This window comes from Thunnus thynnus, chromosome 13 (assembly GCF_963924715.1).
Source record: "Thunnus thynnus chromosome 13, fThuThy2.1, whole genome shotgun sequence".
In the NCBI taxonomy this organism is placed as follows: domain Eukaryota; kingdom Metazoa; phylum Chordata; class Actinopteri; order Scombriformes; family Scombridae; genus Thunnus; species Thunnus thynnus.
In genome coordinates, this window is record NC_089529.1 from 2,775,947 (window position 1) to 2,801,171 (window position 25,225).

Below are 25,225 nucleotides of genomic sequence, written 5' to 3' on the forward strand. Positions count from 1 at the left end.
GAGAGCAATTTGAGCTGCTGTTCTACCAAATGAAATTGCAAATAAAATGTTGCTGTTATGTTCTATGAATGTGAAATCTGCCTGAGCCATGTCACCTATGAATGATTTAGTGATGCCAAAGTCACTGTATAGCTGTTACTTTATTCCACTATGTCCATGTTGAGTGTTTTTATGTCAGTGAATGCATTACATCATACTCTGCTGACTGTTAATAACCTGACACACATACACAATGAAGAAATGGAGATCTGCACTGGAAAATAAACCGTCAAAACATGTTAGCACACTGAGGCGAGACTGGACTTCTCAGTGTTTAAAGCTATCCTCTGCCCTCATCCTGTTTGACCTGTCGGCTGCATTTGACACAGTCCGCCACTACCTCCTCCTCATGCAGAATGTGGGCGCTGAGAAAGCCAGGCTGTGAGAGAGCGGAGTCAATTTCATACATTTGCAGATGTACCAAACAGGTTTTTTCAACTTTCTTCATCATGTGCAAGGCCAAGTCCTTAGCCTTTTGTGTTCTACCAATGCATCAGGTGGCTTGATTTATCATGGTGTATTTCACAAATTATCCTACTGTTGCTATGTGGACAATTCTTGAATGTATGTCCTCTGATATTAAGGCTGAAAAGCACATCTCTCATGCCTGGCTGCCATCTCTGGGTGAATTTTTTCATAAGCTTGTTCAGTGATTCTAAAAAAGGGGATATATATTTAAACCATGCAACCTAAAGTACACGTGTCTCCAAAAAATGAAAAGACAAACAACAAACAACAAAAGGAAACTTGACTTAACTGAGGAAAATTCAACTCATCAAACTTAATGCACCATCATGTACACACAGCTACACACACATCATCCTTCACTGACCTTCCAATAGACTTTCATACAAACACAACTTTAAACTCACCAATTGCCAAGACACCAAATCATATTGCAAATAAAACTATTTAAAACAAAAAAAAATCAGTAAAATACAATCCCCCCATACTTGGTTTAACCTGTGACATCATTGATGATGTCAGCAAGAGCAAGAAAGCAAGAAGTGTTTGGTTGCCACCCCATTTGACTCTTGGGAAAGGGGACTCCCACTGGAGTTCCACACTGGATTCATCTTTGGATAAGCTAGCAAAACCATAACCTAAAAAGTTGTTCATTAACCTAATATTTGTCTTAACTCCAAGATTAAACCTACAGGAAACCTCATGCCTAATTGTAACTTCAAACAGAGATGATTTTTTTTGTGATCATTGATTTACGAAGATAGATTTGGCCACCCTCTATACACGTCACATCAAAACTTTTACATGACTCTTTATAAATCTATAGAAGATAACAATGTAAACACAAGACCCATGTGAATCCCAATAAATATGACCTCATACATATCATTTGGCTGCCTGACCAGAACAGATTTCTGTCAATAATAGCACTTTGCTTCAACTATAAACAAATCTGTTACATTTCTAGTCTCATGTATGTACAGTACATATGAGTAATTTTTGCCAAATGAATATTAACATAATCTGCTGTAAGACTATTAGTCCTGATTTACTGATGGCAAATATGACATCTCAGATATAATCCTAAAACTTACAAAGGCATGTCCTTTGTAGACCGAACTGAGTGTTGTTAAATGAGATGGTCTGAGGGGTGTACTACAGAGCGAGATTAGTGGGTTAGCGAGGTATGTTGAGCCTAAAGCCAGAGTTTTCAATGTCACAAAGGTGGCTCTCTTTTAACCTGGCTAGATCACCACGGTAACTTATACTGCAAACTTAACCTGGTCTGAAACAGGTTATTTTCAGAGTTTTGGCTTAAATCGGCTATAAAAAGTGTCGCCCTTTCATAACCACCTGATTTGCTGCCAAGTCCATTTAACACTGCTAAAATTGATTAGTCTATTGGTATATATCACAGATAATATTCAATCTATAAAATTAAGTTCACTTTGATTTGGCCAAAACCTAAAGTGATTTCCACTTATCATTCATTATGGGACAGAGTCAGACCTAAAGGCACTTCTGGAGTATAATGTTTCTGCTGCATCAGAAGCAGCAGTTTAAAGATTAAGAGCTCTGAATGTGGGAGGCATGAAAAAGCCTGTCCATTCTCTCTCTGCTCTCCTCTCCTCTGCCTCTCTGCAACCTCATGTCTTCCTTCGTGAGCCGAAGAAGCTCATTCTCTCTCTCTCCCTCTCTCTTTCTTTTAAATGGCTCTGGCTTCCGAGGATGGGAGGGCGCAGTGCGATCATTCTGCAATTGGAACAGCAGCGTACTTGCTGGCAGGATCAGCTCAGCTTCAACACAACTACCTGACATGATAATCTCAACTCAAAGCTCCACTAACACTTTTTTTCTCGCAAAAAATAACCTCACTGACGGAGAGATGCAGAAAATTATCTTATTCAGTCTGAAATGTAGCTAAAATAAAAATCCAAACTGTTGTGTAGCTTAAATATATAAACAAAATTTAATATAGTCTGATTTGTTTATTTTAATACATTTATATTGTGGTGATATCAATACATATAGAGCACAGATGCAGTGCTGTTGTTCTGTCCAGTAAAAACATGAAGCTTAACTTTACATTCAAACTAATGTGGCAGCTACAATTGTTAGATTTCATCTGTGAGACCAACATTTATCTTCCAAAAGGAATTATATCATATATCAAAATACTGGAACACAAAAGCAACAACCTAGAGGAGCCTAACTGAACACTGAGAAAAAGTAGAACGCCATAATGAAGTGCCCTACCAACATCTTGCCACACTCAAGCAACCTTCCTCATTCCTCATGAGGGGGTAAAGGGGAGCTGCACAAATCAAGGAGTGTCTCTCTAACTACAGTATGTTATCTAGAAAGTTGAGCAATTAATCATGTTTGGATAATTACCAAATAGAGTTCAAATGATGTACTGTGGTCAACATACAGCATCAGCTCTGCATGGGAAGCTGTCCAGTGTCACTCGTATACATCAAACAAGTGTGTAGTTTGGTAAATAAAATATATATCATAATAACTGCTACTGATTGATTGAAAATCACGCTGCAAAATAAATATATTTTTTTCTATAACATTTTAAGGAATAGAAACTTCACAGTGTATCATTAGAGCATCCGCAGTGTACTAGAACAGAATGAAGTACAGCAAAGCCAATAACATCTTTATCAAAAGTATCATGTGTTTTCTCACTGTAGCAAAAACCTGCCAAACTTATATACCTGCAAAATGCTTGAGGCTGTTCCTTTAATTAAACCCTACTTAAAACAAAATCTATCAAATCTGTGAATCACATTATTTAAGCCTGTGATAAGTCAATAAAATCATTAATCCCGTTATAAATATACATGAGTAAGGAGGATAAACAAAATGAACAATTAAGCTTGTGACCTCAGCATAATACACACACATATTTATACTGTATATTCATCTGGCGGGCATGATTATGTAGAATTTTCAGTCTGGCCCCCATGGTGAGTATTATTCATGTGTTGTAAGGTATGCATATACTTACTCTTATCTAATTGTCTGACTCAGTTTGTATGTTTGTGTGTGTGTGCGCGTGTGTGTGCGTGTACCTGCACCAGATCTTGGCACAGAGGTTTGCTTGCACTCTGGCCCGCTAACTAATTAGTGGCTGTAATCTGCCGGCTCACTCTAGGATCTTGGCTCCAAGGGCACCTGGGTCCCTGAGCATTGGTGCCCACCTGCCTGGCCGTCTGCCTTCCCACCGACACACAGATGGTTTGGAGTGGAGTACGCTCTTCATTTCCTAGTTCTTCAGAGTGAGTTGAAGCATCACTCCATCAAGGAGATTAAGACCTTTGTAACACATGGTATTAAAATATCCCTTAAAGGAGACCTATTGTGCTCATTTTCAGCTGTATACTTTTATGCTGGGACTCCACGAGAGCAGCTTTGCATGATTCACAGTTCAAAAACTCCCTATTTATCTTATACTGAGCCTTTACGCAGCCCTTCAGTTCCGCCTCTGTCTCTTTAAGACCCCCTCCCAATGAGCCCACTCTGTTCTGATTGACCAGCTGTATCAGTCATGTTAAGTTACTACCGATGCAAATCCAACATTTTCTGCTTTACTGCTTTATATTAAACGCTTTTAAATGACTAAATAATGGGAGATTGTGAAGAATTTAGATGAAATGAAACATATTCCTCACTGAATTAACAGAACTTAGTTAGTGGCCCTAAAAACATCAACATATGGAGATATTTGGAGCTCTTTGTTCAGCAGATCAGTTAGAAATAATAAAGGGAGGAATAGTACAAGCAAAAACAGCCACAGTGATGATGATGTTGAGCTGCAGACAATCGGCACACCTCCAACAGGTTAACTGCTCATTTTACTTTGCAGGGCTGTGTAGAGGAAAAACACTCACAGCGTGCCAGCTCGACTCAAGTCGTGGCTTGGCGTGACTACCCCCAAAACAATGGAAAAGTGACATAATGTTAGTGGAGCGGAGCAGTGAACTCACTGCTGCATGAAGCAGATGACCATATAAAGGAATCCATCACAAGCCGATGTTGGCTAGGGCTGAAAGTAGAAAAAACAGTTGGAAACCGAGCGTTCAGATCCGTCTGAAGCTGGTGCTTTTTGCTTACTTCTACATACATTAACCTCATTATTTGACACGTTGGCCACGTTTAACATGAACATCCAACATAGTAACATTATATATATATGACTGAAAATAAGGAAAAGCATAATAGGTCCCCTTTAAAACTGAATTTCCAGTTTATCCCACAGATTTATGGCAGGGAAGTCATATCTTTAATGCCTCTAATCTTTAATGCAGTGAGGTACTACTTGTCCATCGGTCCAGTGACATTGAATTGACTCCAGCTCATGGGGCTTTTGTGTGAGTTATGTAAAGCTCAGAGCTGTGATTCAGAAAATGTGCCTATATGCCTGTAAAGTCACCATAGGTTATGTCATGATGTCCTCAGAGTTGCCTCATTATTTACTGGTTATGAAGCAGCTGCAGGATTTGTCTCATGATGACATCATCATGACAGTCTGTCCAGCTTAAGAGGACTTCTAGAACATTTATCAAAACTGAGCTGTAAAAACACTGTAGGAATCAAATTCTGCTTTACAGAGGATCTTTATAATATTCAGCCACTGAATCATGAACTATATTCTTCAACTGTGCTCTGCAGCTCCACTCATGCAAACCAGCTCAAACATTTTCAGAAACACATACAGCATCATTACTGTAACATATCTATTGACTAAAGCAAGGAATCTCTGTCTGTGTGTCCATGTGTATGTATGTCCTTCGCGTATCTCTTGAACCGTTCATCAGATCAACTCCACACTTGGCAGGTGTATAGCTGGGGAAAAATGGGAGTGCAGTGCCAAATTTGGTGCAATTTAGACATTTGGCATGATAAATATTAATACATTTAACTCTGAATAAACAAGCCATCAGCCGCTCTGCTCTGCAGCAGCTTCTGGGCTCTGCTACTGCATGTCATGATCAGAGCTTTACCCTGCCATGAGAGAGACGAGGGGACGACATCTCTCTATGTCTAATAATGTTAAAAGTTAGGCTTTGTTTTGGGTTTAATGACTCATTTAAGAAAAAACAAGAGAAAGAGTGAGAGAGACGGCGAGTGAGCTTTAACTGAGAGAGAATGACAGAACTACAATGTTATTTTCAGACTGTTTCACGGCAGTTACATTCTAAAGCACAAATAAACAACCATCAAACACTCAACAGGTGATTTACTATGGAGACAGACACTCTTTTGGTGCAATTTGGACACGTGACACGTTTAATAATAAACTGTGAATAAACAAGCGCACAGCAGGGCGGGGCTTCTGGGCTCTGACTTGCTGAGCGGGACAAAGGCACGCGCCCTGCTCAGTTAAACTGTCCGAGAGAGAAGAATGAGCAGACACAGGAGAAAAAAACAGAGGCGCATGCAGTAAAACTAGCCAACAGGAGCGCAGCAGAGAATTTTGATTGGCAGGAGAATAAGAATACAAATGCAAGTTTGAAGAAGAAGAAAAAAAAAACATGGTCTGAAATAATAACATTCTTGAGCAAGAAATTGTGGGGATACACAAGAAACTGAAGGACCATGAAAGACTGGAGGATGAATACAGCCTATTAAAAACGGAGAACAAAACCTTGAGCCAGCAAAACAATGCAGCAGAAGGTTCAGGACCTCCTCCAGAAAATTATCATTCACAATTAACTCAAAGAGAAATTTTAAAAAAGCAGGAGCAAAACAGTCTCAAGCAAACACCTTCTTGACCTGCAGCAAGAAGTTCAGAGAAACTTAAGGATGAAGGCCAAATTGAGGGCTCAGTATCAGATGTTGAAAAAACAACACTCTGCTAATATGGCCGACTGTTATTACCTCCAATGCAAAATCCAGGACTTGCAAGCAGACTATGAAAATGTAAAACCTTGGCTCGACAAATTTTACTCCATGAAAGCCACTTGCCACAAGAGGGAAGCCCTTCTGCGAGAATACCAGGCACTTCTCAATAAGCTCAGTTACATGGTTTCAGTACACATTTTAGGCAGCAAGAATAATGGAATCATATCAGCTCAGGAGTCCCTTAATTCAGGAAAAAATTCAGGAGCTACAAAAAGAGCTTCAGAATTTTAAAAATGTGGATACAAAGCTAAGTCAAAGTTGAGAAAGAGGCGACGTGTCAAGAAAGCTGGCTGAGACTATTCGAGAACTGTACCACAAGATCAAAAATAAGTATGTTAGGAACATTGATGGCATGCAACAACACATTGAGGAGATGGAGAAGTTGGATGAACCAGGCGTCCCACTGCTAGAGCCAGAGAGGAGTCTTGACTGATCAGAGGGCTACTAGGACTGATAACAAGTGTGCTGGAAGTGCGGCTACACCAAACTTAACGACATCTGAGCTGGTGAGAAGGGCATTGGGGCTGCACTGTAACTTTACTATAAGAAAGTCACACTTCTTACTTTGTTATAGTGAAGCCCTCCTGCATTATTATGGGTTTATTCTGTGGGCCTCTGGGGGTTTTCTTCTATATAACTAATTACTCACTAAGACAAAATATAGTCAAATCATCTGTTGTTATTTAGTTTATCGGTTTAGTTTTATTAAGGACATGCTGTCAGTGATGTAGTTGTAGCTAACTACTTGCTAAAGTGAAATAGATTAAAATAGTTAAACACCATTATCTTACGTCTAGGACCTGTAAGGGGGATGATAAGTAAGACACAAATACTACTTTGTGAAAATATGCAGAATACATTTATTCAAAAAGATTTTTTTTTTTTTTAAAAAAAATCTACTTTCCACACTTTTTACTTAGATTGGTTAAATGAAAAAAAAGACTCTAAAATAAACCAACTTAAATTTGTCCCCTTTTTTCAGAGCTCTTATTCAAATACTAAACCAGAAAAGAAAAGAAATTAAATTGTCCACCCCTTAGTTCCTGTTCATACCCAGATAGCATTACACATTTCAGTTAAAAACATTTTCTTTAGTCCATGTTTATTTCCTCTTTGGATGCAACTTTCATTTTTTTTCTTGTAGAAGTTTAGTCCAGTCTAGTCAATAATCAGTCAACTACGCAGTTTTAGTTCAGTTAGGGGCCTTTTATATTTTTGTTTATTAAGTTTATCTGTAATCCAAGTGGAGATTTCGATGCGTCCCAAATCCATGGAGCAGCTCCTCTGCTCCTCCACATGCAGCAGCTTGCTGAAAATCCTCAGTTGTCCTCTCTCAGAAATCAGCCATACAAAAAACCAACCTGCATATCGTACAGTTTAAATTACAATAAATTTCAATTTCCTACAATATGCAGATAGTTTGAAGTTATTTCATGGTCTTGTATCATCTGCATTACTAATTTAAATGTTCATAAAACCAGAACACAAAATAAAAATGTAACAAGGCTAATGTTTCTGAAGCAAGAAAACTTTCTATTCAAATCTCTTACACACAGTAATTTCTACTGGGTTTCTGTTACACACTACATATTGCTCCAACTGTTTTTTTCTTCCATTCACGGTCATGAACATGAACACGAGCTACATTTGGTTTAAGCTAGCACAGAAAAAGAAAATCCACTCACCGGAGAATACTCATCAAAACACATCAAATTCTGGTCCTCCGTAACGTTCTTGTGAACAGCAAACTACTGAAATATGGTACCTCTGTCCTAAATAACTTTAACATCAACTTTTAAGAAGCAAAACAACTTTTTTTCTCACTGATGCTAGCTTGCATACCGGACTCTGCTTGTTCTTTTTCTTCTCCGTTTTTCTCTCTCCTTCTGTTTTTCCCTCTGACGTCAGCTGAATATGGACCCTTTCTGCAGGTGCCTATAGCACTTTACGGGATATTTTGAAAACTGCAATATGAACCCTACAATTCAGTTTGACTGTTTCTTGATAAATTTATGGGGGTTACATAGTTTTGCAAATATTTCACTCAAAGTAGCGCTAGTGGGACTGAAACATAAAGAAGACAATACCCCTCAAATCTGGATATCTCCCATCCTGCAAGCATTTGTGGAAGAAGTATTCAGATCCCTTACTTAAGTAAAAGTAGCCTACCAATACGACAATGTCAAAATACTCATTTGATTCTCCTAATGACTAATTTCCAGACATTTCTGGCTTTCAGGATTATCAATGTTTTGGAAGAAAAACTCTAGAATTGAAATTGCAGGAAAATAAATAGATTAATATGCACCCAATGTGTAATTGCAAAAAGCCTAGCCAACATTATCACCATTCCCAATTACTGTACTGTCAAAATCTAAATGTTCCTTTGAGGCATCAGCTGTGACATTCGGCATCAACCCCTGTGTGAACTTGAAATGCCAAGCTGCAGATAAACTTGTTAACATTAAATTGATCCTGTAATGCGAATATCTGACTTATAACAAGACAGAGCAAGCAAAGCAGTTTGTGTTTATAGGTGCAAGGAATCTCTGTCTGTATGCCTATGTGTCTGTATGTCCTTTGTGTATCTCTTGAACCGTTCATCGGAATTGACTCCACACTCAGCAGGTGCATTGCTGGGGAAAAGAGGGAGTGCTGTGTTGAATTTGGTGCAATTTGGACATGCGGCACGCATGCAACTGCATATCACGATCAGGGCTTTACAACCCTGCCATGCTCACGCATGGTGAGCAGATAACTCGGTAACAGGTGCTGGTGTGTGGAGAGGGACACACATTGTGCCTTCTATCTCATGAGTTAATTTTCATCTAGCTGTTAGTAGATAGAAATGTGGCTCTATCTACAGTTAAAACATGCTGCTGCAATTTCATCATTCCATGAAGACTATGGAGAGAAATCAGTCTTTGTGCAACCCCTGAGTCAGCGACCTATGTGCTCCTTGCGTGTGTGTTAATGCTGGTGGACTCTGGTTGCTCCTCCAACATCAGCTGAATAATGCCCCTCCAGCTGATATATGAGAAATGACGCCACCTCCAGAGGGTGGGACTCATTTGTTCTTCTGTACAGCCCCATGCATTTTAAAATATTTGTTAGTATACGCATACTTATCACAATATCATCCACCGTGCTCAATTACAGCATAATCTTGTCATGTCTCAACCCAAGCATAAGGTAGAACTTAATACCATTCGTACAAATGAGCGATATTCCTCAGTTTATCCGTTCTCCGCACACCGTTTCCTCATTCAAACATAAGTTTCACATTATAACGATAACAAGAAAAGTTTCTTGTTATAATGCGATAAGTTTGTATGTCATTATAACATGAAAATATCTTGTTATAAAGTGAAAAACATCTTGTTATAACAATAAATTTTTCACATTTTTCTTTTTCTGCCGTGGCAGCAAAACAGTTCCATAACAATCAGACTGAATGCTGGAGAAATTTTTAGACAGCAGAGATTACACCTGAAGAATGACTTTAGAAGAGACTTTTTGTGAATTTCATGGATATGGACAAAACCAAATTACGATGACGTAAGTACTTGTATTGGTATATTTTCATCTGAGCTTTTTTCTGTACTCACAAACTAATCATTATTTTGTTTTCTTAAAATCAAGACAATTTCACCTTCTGATAGCAAGTGTTGTAGTGGATGATGAGTTGTCTTAGAATATGGAAAGTGGACTCCATGAACATGTTTCATTTTTTTAAAAGGAAAATCTGAAACGCTGAATGACAAATTGTGTTCAGTTCATAGACTGTATATAAAGACGGACGTAAACTTTGATTTGACGTCACCTGTTGGTTTCAAGCCCAGAGTTGCAGCTTATGGTCAGCGCTTTCTTTTCCATTTGGAACCAGGACCTTCCAAATAAGGAATGCAGGATGCTCGGGAAACACACATCACTACCTCCCAAAACTAACGCTAGCTTACTGGGAATACCGAGCGCTGCACTTGAGTTAACGTTAGCTACTTCATCTAAATTGTGCTAACAGGCCAGGTATCATAATCAAGTAACAAATGCAAATGTAAATGTAAATGTAGTGAAATCCTGCAACAACAGCTTGACTCACTGTGAGTCCCGTAGCTGGGGAGCGCAGCAGGTGAGTCAACTGTCAATCACAGCTGTCAATCAACACCCACACGTCAGACATCAAAGCTACTATGTCTTCGAATCTTATTAACGGAGCAATAATTTCCAAAATGACCACCAGCACACTTATATAGGGCCCGAATTTAGAGATTGAGACTATAATCACTAGTTGAAAATAGTGACTGTTTTTATTGTTTGTATTTCTGGAGAGAAGTTGAGGCTTTTTGAATGGGAGTCAGTTGGAGCAGTTGTCAGTGGCACTTCAAGGTACTTCTACATTGCTTCAGCTTCAAGCTTTGATAGTTGCTGCTTGATTGACTTACAGAAGCTAGTGGAACAGAGGCTATGATGTCATGACCTTTACTCCTGACTGACTCATCCATCAGACAGTTTCAGCAACATGTCATCCTGCATCATAGACCCATGTGGGGTAATCAGATTATGAAGACTGACAGCAGGTTATACGGTGCTTTACTGAAGCAAACTGTATGTATAATTACACTCCATGGTGTCACAAAGAAATTAATGGTTGAGAATTATAAATTATAAATGATAAATAGGTTGAAACAAGACAAGAGACACTTTGTACTGTAATATTACAGAAGGACCAGTAATATCAAGTGTCTTCCAGTAGGCCTACCCATGATTGTCATTATAACGTGTAACTGACACACAGCTGTGGCCAACCTACCCCAGAAATCATGGTATTTAAAAATAATAATTTCATTAAGTCTGTTTTATCTATTGTACACAGAAAATTGCAACATTATGACTGCTGATCCAGCACTTATATCCATCCAAATTAGTAGTTAATACTTTCTAACATGCATCAGCAACAGTACAAACAGTACAAATAATACAGCAGAAACTACTGCTGTAATTGACGAACTGAAAACACGTGTGTGGGTGGGTGGTTTCCAGAGATGTGATTTTTATCTTCTCTTGTGAAAGAAATGAGTAAATCTTCATAGGAGAGGGTTAACAAGTCTCAGGTGCCACTTGTCTTCTCCTGAGGCAGCTCATTGTCTCCGTCTGCCTCAAGCATCACTCAATCCCACCCTTATGTGCCACAGCGACGCCCTTGCATAAAAAAATCATTGCTGCAAGAAAAGCCATAACTGATCATGGAATTTTAGTTATTTATAGTACTATGTCGTTTCTTGAAAAATAACAAATTTGAAGGTGAAATTATTTGCCTATGTTGAAGCAATTTTTTTTAGGTCTACCCAGAAACCATATGAGGGATAAAAATGTAGAAATTCATATCAAAACAGCTTTGGAAATGGTTTTTAACTGATATTAGAAAAAAAATATTTTACAGAATGATAAAAGTGTCAGTGTTGGATGGCAGATGACATCTCTACTTGCTTTATTCAATGTTTAGACTATTGTATCCACATTTATCAAACCCCAGGATGTTTGCTGGGTTTGTTTTAAGATGAAGACATTTATCTTAGCAGCACTGCAATATTATACATCCTGTGTTGGACTGGTGGAGAGTAAACAGTCTCGCTCTGTCTTCTGTCAGGGAGTGGTAGTCTTCAGCCCGTTATAACCAGTGATGTGGTAAATAAAAGGACATGAAATCTCCCTTTGGTGATCATCATTACAGAAATAGCCACAGGGAAAGACAGAAATGTGATACATTTTTATAGAAAGGCAAAATGAAGTCCTTGTGCAATTTACTCCATTTTGATTCTTCTTTTTTCGGTTCAGATTTATCCACTATTGTTCTGAAACTGACCAAGTTTTATCAATGCATGTCCCAAAATGTCACTGAGAATAGTTAAGTAACAACACAACAGACAAACCATTGAAACAATCAAGAAATTGGTGAAAATATTGTGTAGTGTTTAAATAACATCGTAGTAAGTTTTCACACAAGTATGTAGAAGTCAGACGCAAAAGCTCAGTGACTTTCTCTGTAAGTTCTGACTGAATGTCTCCATCTCTTAAGTTTGAAAGGTGGCACTCAGCTGTGGGGCGATGGGCAAGACTTCTCCGCTAGGAAGCAGTGGCTTTTCAAAATAAAAATGTCACAGTACATTTTTCAGTGTGGAAAACAATTCATAATCTCATAAACTGCAGTAAATATTTCAGCGGACAGGTTCCTGTGATCGGCTTCCTGTGTCCCCAGGTTATAATTACATTACCCTGCCAAGATAATTCTGCAAATACAAAGGCTTGTGACCCTGAACGGAACTAAATTGGTAGACAGAAAGTAAAAGAATGAATGATGCCTGCATATGTGACCAGATATTCATTATTTCTAGAAATATGTTTTCAGTTTAAAAAGACATCTTTTCCCTTGGCAGTACATTTGAGGTTGTATATATTCGCAGCCTAACTCGACTCTGCATGTCCCAGTATGGGAGACAAGTCTGGACTCCATTACCAAGCTGTCAGTGCATGATGGTGGGAGGGAACTGCTTTAAAAAGGGATAAGTGGAGCTGACGTGAATGGTCATGACTGGTGGCAGCACAACCCACTGATAATGAAAAATAATGAATTCCTCCTAATCCCATACAATTCCCCAAGGTGTCCCACAGGCTGCTGGCCTTCAGAAATATGAAAAATAAAATGTATTTGAAAATGAGGCTAAACTGTTGCCGCCTGTTCAGTCACTGTCTTATGCATGTGCAGTTCTATGACCTTGTCAGCTTGTACTCATTTTCAAGGTAGCTTATAATTTTCTATCTATCTTATAGTTTTTAATGCTTCTCACTATGAATGTTAAATGTAAATGTTCTCAGTTTTGGTATTATGAAGGAGGGGAAATGCAGTAAAGTGAAATTAACTAAGAATCAAAGTTACATAGATGGAATTACCCACACAGTGAAAACATATTAAACAACACTTGACAGCCGACTAACTTTTGCCTCTGCTGCCACAAATGGTAGTAACAGGATGCTGCCGCATTTAGTTCTACCGATATCTGAGTGGCGAGAGTACTGCAGTATTCTAATGGGAGGGAAACACAATTTAAAGGGGAACAAACTTTGACACAAGACTGGAAGAGAAACGAAAAGAATCATGTCTTTAGATGAGGTGAAATGACTTTACTTTTCGTTTTAGGCCCTGTTTACACTCGGTATTAACATCCGTCTCGGGTGATCCGATCACAAGTGGACAGCTCTAAGTACAGGTGTAAACGCATTGAGGACGGATTGAGATCCGATCACTCAGACCACATTCAGAGGTGGTCTGGGCCACATGTGGCCACATTCATTTAGCAGTGTAAACGCAATGTGTCCTGGGCCACATTGAAGGACAATCAAAATGGTTGTCCCTTTGGTCCAGTTGAACTTTTTTCACTTATGCAGCCATATCTGCTCTTGAGTGTTCATACATCTGAGGTCTTCAGAGGGTAATATGCTACACAATATTTATTGGATTTGGAAACAGACATCCCATTTACAGCCCCATGTTCACTGTTTAATATTTCATTTTCAACATAATTCCCCAGACACCTTTGCTGATGCCAACCACTCATAAACTGGCATGTATGCTGCCTCTGCATTTTTCTCCCCACTTTTGCAAATGTATCTGCTATGATATCTTTTCCATAAACACTGTGACAGCGTTGATTTCCCCAGAGTCATATTACATAAGGTGAAATTGGTTCAAAGTCCCTTGAGTAATACACTACCAGTCTCCTTGTATTTTGAGCCCAACCTTACCCATAACTCCTCGTGCATACACGTACAAACACACACACACACACACACACACACACACAGATGCAAACACACATTATCACACACAAACACAAACTTCTCCCAAAGGCACACCAAGTAACTCAGCATGACATTTCTCATTTTCCCTAAAGTTCAGTTTGAGTCTGCTTTCCTACTCTTTAAATAGAACGGTGAATCTAAATCACAAGGGGGAAAAAAGAAAAAGATTTGATGTATTTGGTGATGTATCAACATAATTTTAATGTAAGGCTTAGAGGTGAAGAAGTTATCAGTCACTGATGTTTTTTCAGAACAAGCCATAATGTTAACTGCTGGTTGTTTCAGATGTCATTACCAAGCTCATAAGCTAGCGGACGGCTAACTTAGATCATCTCTGAGCTAGCTTGCTTGTAAATTTGCTAATTTCAAATTTTAAACATGGCAGTGCATGAGTATCATTTGTGTGGATACTGTTGTGGGTCATTGAGTTATAGCAAAGTTGATTAAAGATTCAGAAAGTCTCTGGTTATAGACCCACAGTAAAAAAGTCAGGGAATGTTAGCCGATGTTATTTACTAGTTAGCTTAGAGATTATCAGCCAATGTTAGCTCTCTGAGCCAGCCGTTTTGCACACTTGCCAGCTAATGACCTATTCCATTTTTAATTTTCTTAAAACATATTTTGTGGTGTAAAACAAGTAACATAAGATATCTGGCTATATTAGCCTCCTTGAATCACACAGTCCTGTAAACCGTGATGTGAATAGTTTCAGATGGTAGCATATAGAGGGTTCAGAGCCTTTTAGGCTCTGAAGGATGGCAATGTCAGTCTTTATATCTTTATAGCTAGCTCATTGATTGCCGTGGAATTTTGCAGACATTCATGATCCTCAGATACCTCAAGTGCCACTAGCAAGTTGATATTTGTGATTTTGAGTGATCTCCATAAGGATGGCCATGAAATTTCATTCACACATTCATGTTAATGAATTGTAATAACTTTGATGATACCCTAACTTTTCATCTAGCACCATTATCAGGTTTCGATACATTTCAATATGTTCAACACTTCCTCCAGTACCCTCAGAACTAATGATATTCCCATCAGCCTCAGCTGTACTTTGTGTTTACTGTTAATTAGCACATTAGCAGGCTAAAAAGCTAAGGTAGTGCACATTGTAAATATTATACCCTCTTAGCATATGTAAAAATTGTTATTGTGAGCATATTAGCATGCTAATGTTAGCACGGCAGTTGACTCCTTGGAAATGCAAAAAGCTCAATATGTGAGTTGATGAGAGAGTAGCTGAGACTCAAATTTTCAGATTGTAGAACTGTATGAAAGCCTTCCTGAAACTTCCTTTTCAGTTGCCATCTGAGTCACCTCTGAATAACACCTGAAAAAACAGATGATTGTTTACACATTAAAAGTGCCAGTGTGACGCCTGTAAGCTGCTCTGCTCAGGGAGTCAGTGCATTCATTCCTGTGGTATGCTCATTGTGTCTTGGTGTTTTTTGTTGTGACTGAATCCTCTAATACTAAAACCTGTAAACCTATTGAGATTTCTGACTCACCAACAAGCGTAAGATATCTCGCCTTTTTCATATCACTTGTGTGTCACATCCAAACTCTGTAGCATGTGTTTTTTTGACCCTGACATTTCTTCAGGCATTCTCTTGAGCTGAGCACACTGGCTTTCACTTGGGAGCAAGATTGTCAGGAACACTGGTGTTTTATGATAAGGTCACATGGACTGTGTTATAGAGAAAGAAGTTGGCTGCATGTATCATATTTAACAAATCAAAAATTTCAGCCATTGTTCTGATTCACTTACATAATCATATTTTGTCAAATTAACTTCACCAATAAAAACATTAAGAAAAGAAGCCTTGGCAGTCTATTGGCATCAATTCTCTTTCTGCTGAAACCTTTGGCTAGATGTGTGCATTTTCTCGTTTAGTAATGGCTGCAGACAAATTTATAAGAGGATCACAAAAAGTTCAGTATTGGGATTCTTTGTTGTATGTTTTTGTTCTACAAACAGCAGCTGTATTTGATATAATTTTGCATGTGCATCATTTTGTCTTTCAAATCTGAAACATTTTATCATAGATGTATAAAATTCCTTGCCGTTGTTTTAGTGTGTATCTATTTTGTAAAAATAAGCCAATCCAGTGTCAACATTGTTATTCAGTACAATATGACACAAACACCAGGGATGTGATTTAACATTACAGTAACAGATGTGGGATCTTTCTCCCATGCACACACAATTTTTACCACCCTCTCCATCATGCACAATATGTCATCTAGCAATACAATTTACCATTAACTAGAGATCTAGTAAAAGCAACCTGTCGTGACACCAATACAGCTTTAATATGTGTTTTGGATTAGCGTTAGATATGTGATTTCATTTTAGTTTACCGTACAGTTCTGTTGTAATGTGTCACAAATTACTCTCTAAGAAAGTCTAGAAAGGATCTAACAATGGGAAATAAAGATGCAATGTCCTGGCAGCTTCCATAGCCTAATGTTACTGGGGTTGTATAGTGACATGGCATTAAAAGGTCTGATAACTTAACTAGTTTGGAAGTAGGGCATCGAGGAAGCATGTATTACACTATGTTTTACTTACAAACTCACTGGGACTCTGAAAAACATCCAGGCTACGAGGGACGTGTTAAGTAGCAACCAGATGTGACCTGATACAGTTTGACTTTAGTTAAGGATACAGTTTTTTTCTAATTAGCGACAAATGACCCTGTAAGAAAGTGAAACTATGTTAAATGAAGGCCAAAAAAATACATTGTCCTCTGAGCTCTCAGTGTTTTGTCTGACTATTATAAAGGGTATGTGTGATATAATAGGGCATTAGATTGATGTAATTACAGTCTATGTTGTCTCATGAAGTTATCATAGGTCCATGTTGGTAGCATTAAATGTGGTGTCTAATTACAGCATAATTTGGTAGTAAGGGTAGAATAGCGTCTAACTGTAGCATATTTTGGATCTGATATGGATTTGTATTTGATTTCTAATTAGGTACCTTTAAGACAAGAAAAAGACACAAAAAATAATGATTTATCCTTAAATCTCTATTTTTAAGAACTTTCTCTTAATTATGTTAATATATAATCCAACCTAAAAAAAACTATAGAGGATATAATGACATGAAATTAAAGCTGGAATTAGCCTTTAACAATTGTTTCACTAGCAAGAACCACGCCGCAACAATATGTCGTTTAAAGGTTTAATGGAATTCAGGAGGTATTGAATATTGAGGATAGATGAATGGATGTGATTGAGGATAGAAGGAAGATGTCATCTGTTGGGCTGGTCTGGGAGGATGTACTGAAGACCAGGCGGAGGGAGACTCAGTGTGGGGGTTCCGTCTCAGGCATATTTCCACCCGAGCTGATCACTGGCCCCCAAAAGAGTCAGATTTAAATAGAACCGATTTGAACGTGAGCTCTGTTTCAGTGAGGAAGAGTGGGTGTTGAGGTGATGCCTTAGTGGCAGATGCTGAGAAGGTCAGAGGTGAGTGGCAGGTGTCTAGCTGGGAGAGCTGGTTCCTGTTTATACCAGTGTTTTATTAACATGGTAACATGAGAATGGGAGGTTGAAGGATAATGGAAGTCAGTGACTAGTTTGATAAAGGAGTTGATTCCTGCTAAGTAGGTCTGGATAGTGGAGGACCGGATTTTGGATGGAATGAGCATGGGTGATGAAATTGCAGATGGACATGATGTCCAGAGGGAGAAAAGGCAGCTGGTAGGTGGAGTGAAATGCCTTGAAGCAATTCCAGCCAGTAAGGTAGGCTGAGAGTGTGCTTGGGACAAGACTGTTAAGGATGGCTTCTAGTGAAGTGTTAGAGAGGTTTGCCAGCTGTGGAGCTAGCTGAATATTGTGACTGAAAATGGATAGGCCTCGGATGAAGATCCGATTCTGGGACCAAGTGTCTGAATTTCTGGAATGAGAACCAAGACAGTGAAACAGCAATGCTATTGTGATGACCAGGCAAGAATGGCAACTAGTAAGAAGAGGTATGGCTCGTAAAGCGCAGATGAAGGAGAACAGGACTCTGAGTCAAGGGATTTGAACACTGGGGGCCAAGCAGAGGCGAACCATCTCCCTTCATAGTAGCGGCCAAAACCTGTGGAGGGAGCCACGTCTGTGTGAAGTTGAATGTTGGCTGGGGGATGAAAGAGAAGGAAATGCCATTCCAAGAAGATGGGAAATTTAGTCACATGCACATTTCCATTTTACAGGCATCGTCCATGACGATCGTGGAGAGAGGGAACAGCAGCAGCCTTAGACAAAAGGATGGACAAGAAAGATTTGCTTGAGGAATTATATGGATGGCATAATTAAGATAGCCAAGGAGGGCTAATAGCTGGCGTTTGGTGAATCTGTCTGCCAGGAGGTAATTTGACAGGAGCAGAGAGATGCGCTGTATTTTCTCCGAGGGCAGAGATGCCTTAAAGGAAATTGAGTCTGGTGTGATGCCAAGGAACTCAATGGAAGTGCCAGGCCCTGATGTTTACTCCTCGGAAAGAGGGACGCCGAATTCAGAGAAAGAGTTTGTGAGCGCATTAAGCCCGTGGCAAGGAGGTGAGGATGGTGGGATGACAACGAGAGACTAATCAAGAAAATGGATAATGTAAGGGAGACTGTGGTTGTTTGTCAGGATCCAGCATAGGGCTTCTTAACGGGCGTGCTGAGGTGCTGTTTCCATTTTGCAGGCATCGTCCATAACGACCAGAGAGAAATCAGAAACAGAGGGAGAAGGCATGGTAGGGACATACAACCTGGCGCCCACCAGAGGGGGCTGATGATGCAGGCTGTGGCTGAGGCAGCGAAGGCCGTGTGATGTCACGCCTGATGACACTGGCAGCTGGTGGCTCAGGTGAGGAACCCGGAAGTTCGGGAGGTACGGAGTCTGTCGCTGCGTTGGTGGAGGCTGAATACAGTCTATAAAGTTCGGCTTTGTGTGCGTTGTGGTGAATTTGAATGCCTTTACCTTGCAGGAAACGTTGGAGGCGAGCAACGGTCCAGTCTCTGATATTCGGCTCAGTTTGTGGGCGCAGAGACTGCCGCCTGGCAGATGAAGACGCACAGTGAGTGCGCCGTGGTTGAGAGCGGGGAGCTGGAAGCCTGCTTAATGGAGATAGCTGGCCTCTACGACCATGCCCGTGGCGTCCAGCCCTTGCTGAAGAAGGAGAGGAGGCCTGAGATCTTGTTGGTGGAGGTTGAATGGAGACTCCGGCGGGACTGAGGTATGCTGATCACCGAACGCAAGCAATTGCACCGGGGTGTTTGGCTGCGGTCTGGTTGCTGCTGTGAGTCTGGTTGACCTGTGTCGAACACATCGTCATACAGATCGCCGTCTGAATCTGTCGGGTAGATCTGCAAGTCTGGATCCATGGTAAGTAGTAAGATTTTTAGTTGTGTCTTTGTTTAAATCGAAGTTGTAATATAAAGTGTTTAGGCGAGAAGCACTGTCTGTCTGATCTCGAGAAATGTGAGACAAACAGGGTAGGATGGGTTGACTCAGTATAAATGCTAGGTAGGTGATTAGAGGTGTGGGTGAGGCGTGGTTCTGCTCCCGAACCTAAGTTAACGAGTTAACTACATTTTTATTATTGCCTTAATCAAATAATATCCATTTTCCAAAAAAGTAATTATTAGAAGGCTTATTTTCCTCACAGTTAAAGGGTAATTCTGTTTTGTTACAGCCTGGATCATGCCACAGTAGTTTTAACCAGTAGTAGATAGTGGTTACCAATGTAGAGATGGAATTTGAACTGTAAAACCTGTGCTGCTGCTGGCCTCTGTCAGCCAATCAGGGTCCATTATTGTGAGACATCTAGAGATGGTATTCAGTCATTTTGTCCAGTGTCAGCAAATGTACTCAACATCCTTCCCAAACTCACCAGCCTCAGCAATATTTTTTTCCACACAGATAAAAGCTTTTTCATCCCCGGCGTACACAACTTCTGTGAAAGTTTCATCTCATCAAACTTTGAAGAAACATGATAGACATCAATCCTGTCTAATGTGCTTCCTTCAAAGCATGTTCTTGACATATAGCACTTCCAGATGGGATTCCAGCTAGCAGCAGAGAGCTTGGCCTGGTGCCACAGGTGTTTTAGACCTCAGCCAAATGGAGGGCACTCTCCCATGTGGAGTCAAACATGATTAATGAATTGACTTGCTGACAAGTGTGACAGGCCAGGTTGACAGCTGACGTCTCCCTTACGATACATCAGTCACTCAAAAGAGTTCTTCACACAAGACAAGGGCATTAGGTGTCAGCCTCCCAGGAGGATACTATTACACATGTGAACTTAATATAGCCTGAATAATCTGGCTTCTGTTGTTAATTGGGTTTTAGTCTGTAGCTCAGAGGTAGCTATGAACTTCATTGCCGTTATGACAAACAACTTTCACTGGTAACTGGTTTGGTAGTAAGTGTATCAATTACTAATAGATGATTTGTTTATATTTTGTTAGTTCAATATTAAAGGGCTTGTATAGTGGAAAACAAGAAAAATTATCTTTGGGATGGATTAGGGTGACTCCTGTGCTGTAAATTGACTCAATTCTATCTCCTCAGTCTTTTTAAGTTACTTGAAATTTTGAAATTCACAGCTAATTAATCCAAAATGAAAATAATCATAAATTGCAGCATTAAAAAAAAACACATGCAGCTCTAATCCCAATTAAATTATTTCACCAAAAGAATCCAACATGTGAATACTGGCACAGTTCAGAAAAAAACGACCACCTGACATTTATTAGTTATTAGATTAGATGAATGTCACCACAAAACTGTGACCTGCTCATGGTCATTAGTATGCCATTACTGTGCCCAGATGTCTGTCTCTCTGTGACTGTTACTTTCACACTGGATCATTACACTTTCAGAAATCATGACAGCTCTGCAGGTCTACTACATCTCCACTGACAAGTGTGAAATTGAGGATTTTGTATTAAAAGTCACACTATCCAACAGCGGTGGAAAGATTTATTGCAAGACCCAAAACCACAATGAAGTGCACCTGAGATGAGAGTTACTGTGATGTACAGTGCAGGCGCTGTCCGAGAAATATGTAAAATGTAACTTTTTTTTGGAATTTTAATTTCAATTTGATTTTGATGACTTTATTTTAATTAGTTTTCTTTGATAGTGCAACATCCATGATAAATATCTTTGATTTTTTTTAATCAAAAGTAATATAATCATTTTATAGAGTGATATAAAACATGTTATTTGTATTGACTTTGTTCCTGATATGTTCACACAAAATAATAAGCCTACAAACTTATCAGAAACATATTAAAATGTATATCAAAACCAACTGATCACTCAAAATCTGTAAATACACATTGAATACAAGCATCCCTACAGGCACACAAGCCAGAAATCATTTTCAAGGCATCTCTTCTATTTGTGCTTTCTAGCAGCATCTCAAGATGTACGATGCTCCGCTGTTTCAAGGCTGGGGAAAATTCATGCAGATGTCCGTAGACATCTTTCACTGCTGTCCAGACATAATGGTATTTAAAGCTCTTCAAAATGCTCAGGGACATCCCAAATCATGCGTGTCAGTGTTTGGGTGTCAGCATTATGAGAACAGACAGCAAAGGAGAAGTTGAGCAAACTGTGTCCTGCTCTGCATTCTGTCATTGGCATCATTTTTTTTTTGTCCTTAAAAACTTTGCTCATGCAGAGTTGAAAAGGTCACTACATCCTGTACTGCACAGTTACGGCTGCTCCTAAATCAGTATGGTGGACTGGTCTTTGTCTTTGCTAGCTAACACTTTTCATCAGCAGGAGTCTATGCTGAACTCACCACCAGCAGGTATATTATCATACTGACATTTTACAGCATTTACATTAATTAGTGTCAAAACATTCAATATCTTCACGTAATGAATGTCGCATCTGTACATTTGTTGCCATTTTCATAATGAGAAAAATGAGTGAAGGATTGCTTATGGATGTCATCATGAAACGTCTATTATTGAGCTAAAAAAATAACATTTACAACCCTATCATCATACAATCTGTATATACACACATAAAGGAGAACTGTATTATAGGAGCTTAAAAGATTTTGGGACATTTGATGGACAACACATGATTTTTGTGAGATGAAGACATTTCACAGCCAGTATTTGCATGCTAAACATATAATATGCAATGCACAGTAAAATATAATCCATTAAATACACTTCATTTTAGAAGGATGATTCCCACTGTTGGCAGGTAAGAAATCCAACAGGATCAGAAAGCTGTATTTATGCTAATGGTAAATATTCATATATCTCATTATCATATCACTGATATAAGCTATTCATTTATTATCAGGGTATGCCAGGGCTGCATTTTACGTAGTAAAGGCTACATGTAACATTTACTATAGATGCAAATAAAAAAGTAAAAGCTAAATCATTTCAGTTGCGCTCCATTATGAATAATGCTACCCGTCCACTTTCTGTTGCTTACTTAATTATTTATTATAATGGTGGAAAAACATTCTCAAAGCCAATACATGTGAATCACACAGTGCAATCCAAACAAGCTTCACAGATTTGTCACTGTCACCAGTATTCGTTTAAGTGCTGCACCTTTAAACTCAAAAATGTTATTTATTATTATTATCATTATTATTATTAATGTCTTTTTGCTGCTTTATACATCTGGCTGATATCATTGAACTGTAATCCAAGCAAGTAAAGAGAAACGTGTATATTTGCTCCTCTGGTCTGGCCTGAGTTTGTGCCTCTTATTTATTATAATTACATTTGAGGCACTTAATTAATCAGCCCCTTTTTTCTCAAAAGATAAAGATAAATCATTTTATGATCTTTGAAAAACAAGACAAAATATATATTCCATTCACAACAAAGATTTTTACCCTGTTTTCCTATTCCCTCTATTCTCTAATCCAAACAAAAAATGGTCGACAGAAATGGCACATCTTTTGTTTGATAAGCACCTTGCCTGATTTGTATGACATGAACCAAACTTTGTCCAGTATATTTTATTATATTATTGTTAGTTTCCATTTCTTTATTTTAGTATTCGCTATAATGTGTTGATATTTTTCTAGTGTTGCACACATCAAGCAAGGTCATATGTCACTCCCCATCAGGACATTAGAGAGATGCAATTTGGAACACAGACTTAAAATCTTTTTTTTTTTATTGTGTGAATTTTTTTTTTTTTTAAAAATCCAGATGGTTGGAAGAGTCTTTTAGGATGCTGGAAATATTTTAGGAAACACTGTTAAGTGTTGTTAAATGATTGTAGTTTTTCAAAAGTAGCCTGGGATTTATCTTTCAGAAAAACACACTTAGCTCTGTAGCTCTCTGAGAGGCAAGTGAGGAAAGACGTTACTGGCATTTATTGTGACTGTACACTAGCACTGCTATCTAGTTAGCTACAGCTAATGCTGTTTACACTGTGCCTCCAATTTCATGTCATATTTCATATTTTGGAATAATAATGTTTTTGGGTTGCAGCTATAATTGGATAGTTTGAATCAGGCCTGAAAAGGTAAATCTGTGTTTTACAAGAACATAGCAAACATGATATACATTCATTTGTGTAGCAGGATTTAGTTTAGTCCCTTCAATCCACCTTTTTCTCTCCAGATATCTAAATTTGAGTTATCTGCTGATGTGAGATCAGTGCTCTCTTGTTTTCCCCAAATTGAAATTCATTGCGATCATTTTCATGTAGGCTAACAGGCATTGCTGTGACACTACAAACTGAGGCTGCAGTGACTGACCTATCATTCACATCCATCCGAACACTGAATTACAGCCTTCATTACAGCTTCTTTCATTTGAGAGAGAAGCTGTATTTAATGTGGATCGTTCACCTCATAGCCGATTCAAATCTTGTGGATCAGATCTGTGCATTCCTGCTTATTTCTTACTCTGCTAATCATCCTGCTGCCTGGGAACCACTGGACTAGAAAGGCTCTGGTTCACATTGAAGTGTCTTTAGTGCTTCCAGGAATCAGCAGAGTATTATGAATAAACACAACACATTGAGCGAACCTAAAAAAGTATGTACTGATGGAAACAATTTCTGAGTAGTTTTAAAAATGTTGGATAGATGAATGAATGAGTACACTTCCATAAGTGAACAAGGACCACCTATAGTTTAAAAGCAAATCTCACCATGTCTATAATAAGCCTGAGATAGTACATTCAGCAAGACCAGTAACACTACACCCAAAGCGAATCCACTGGCTCATCCTCTCTGACTTTGCCCAGTGGAAGATGTTCCTCTTTAACGAATATGACCTCATCATTGCCTAGTTGAAGTCCGAGCAGCACCAATAGCAGTGACACAGTGTTGAGGGGCTGGTGCCTGCATTGCTTAAGGCAAGATAACACCAAATGAGATGTGACAGCTCAAAGAGAAAACAGGCCCAGCTGATAGGGCTAAAATGTGAACAGAAGGTCCTTTGTATTATATGCTTTAACATTTTATTAGTAGCTGCATTGAGAATGTTATGAAAAATATGATTTATGAGTAGTTCCAATGAATAAAGATAAGGTTTATCAAATTAAATAAAATTGTAGTTTAAATTGAAGCTAACTGCTCTCCTGTCTCCGACTTCTGCAAAGACTCGTGGCCTCGTGACGGATTGTATGTGTCCAGTGTTAAGTGATTGCTGCCATTCAATGACCTTGTTATTGTGAAGTATGAGAAATAAGCAGGTTTCACATTCAGCTCAGGGCTCGTCTGTTAGCGAAAGATCTGAGCTGTCCTGGTGATGTAAAAGGGGGGAGGGGGGCTGGGTCTTGCTGAAATTGTTGTTTCATCAATAAATGATGGCAGACAGAACTCTGATGGCCATGCAGCGCCTCTGATCTATGATCAAACGGAAAGTACTGTCCTGCTCTCAGACTACAAATACAGCCACACGCCATGCATCAAACACACACACGAGACACATGCGCCGACACACTAACAAATAAGTCA

At 39.0% G+C, this 25,225-nt stretch overlaps 1 protein-coding gene and 1 long non-coding RNA gene across 2 annotated transcripts in view; one reads left to right on the forward strand and one right to left on the reverse strand.

Moving 5' to 3' along the window:
- LOC137195147 (uncharacterized) overlaps positions 1 to 24,474 on the forward strand; it is a 121,243-nt gene extending 96,769 nt beyond the window's left edge. The window contains exons 3-6 of the long non-coding RNA XR_010931077.1: positions 3,668 to 3,791; positions 9,867 to 9,975; positions 18,960 to 19,123; positions 19,245 to 24,474. This is a non-coding gene — a long non-coding RNA (uncharacterized lncRNA). The remainder of the gene's footprint in view (positions 1 to 3,667; positions 3,792 to 9,866; positions 9,976 to 18,959; positions 19,124 to 19,244) is intronic.
- The window catches only part of opcml (opioid binding protein/cell adhesion molecule-like), a 348,322-nt gene that overhangs the window by 303,221 nt on the left and 19,876 nt on the right, over positions 1 to 25,225 (reverse strand). The window lies entirely within an intron of this gene.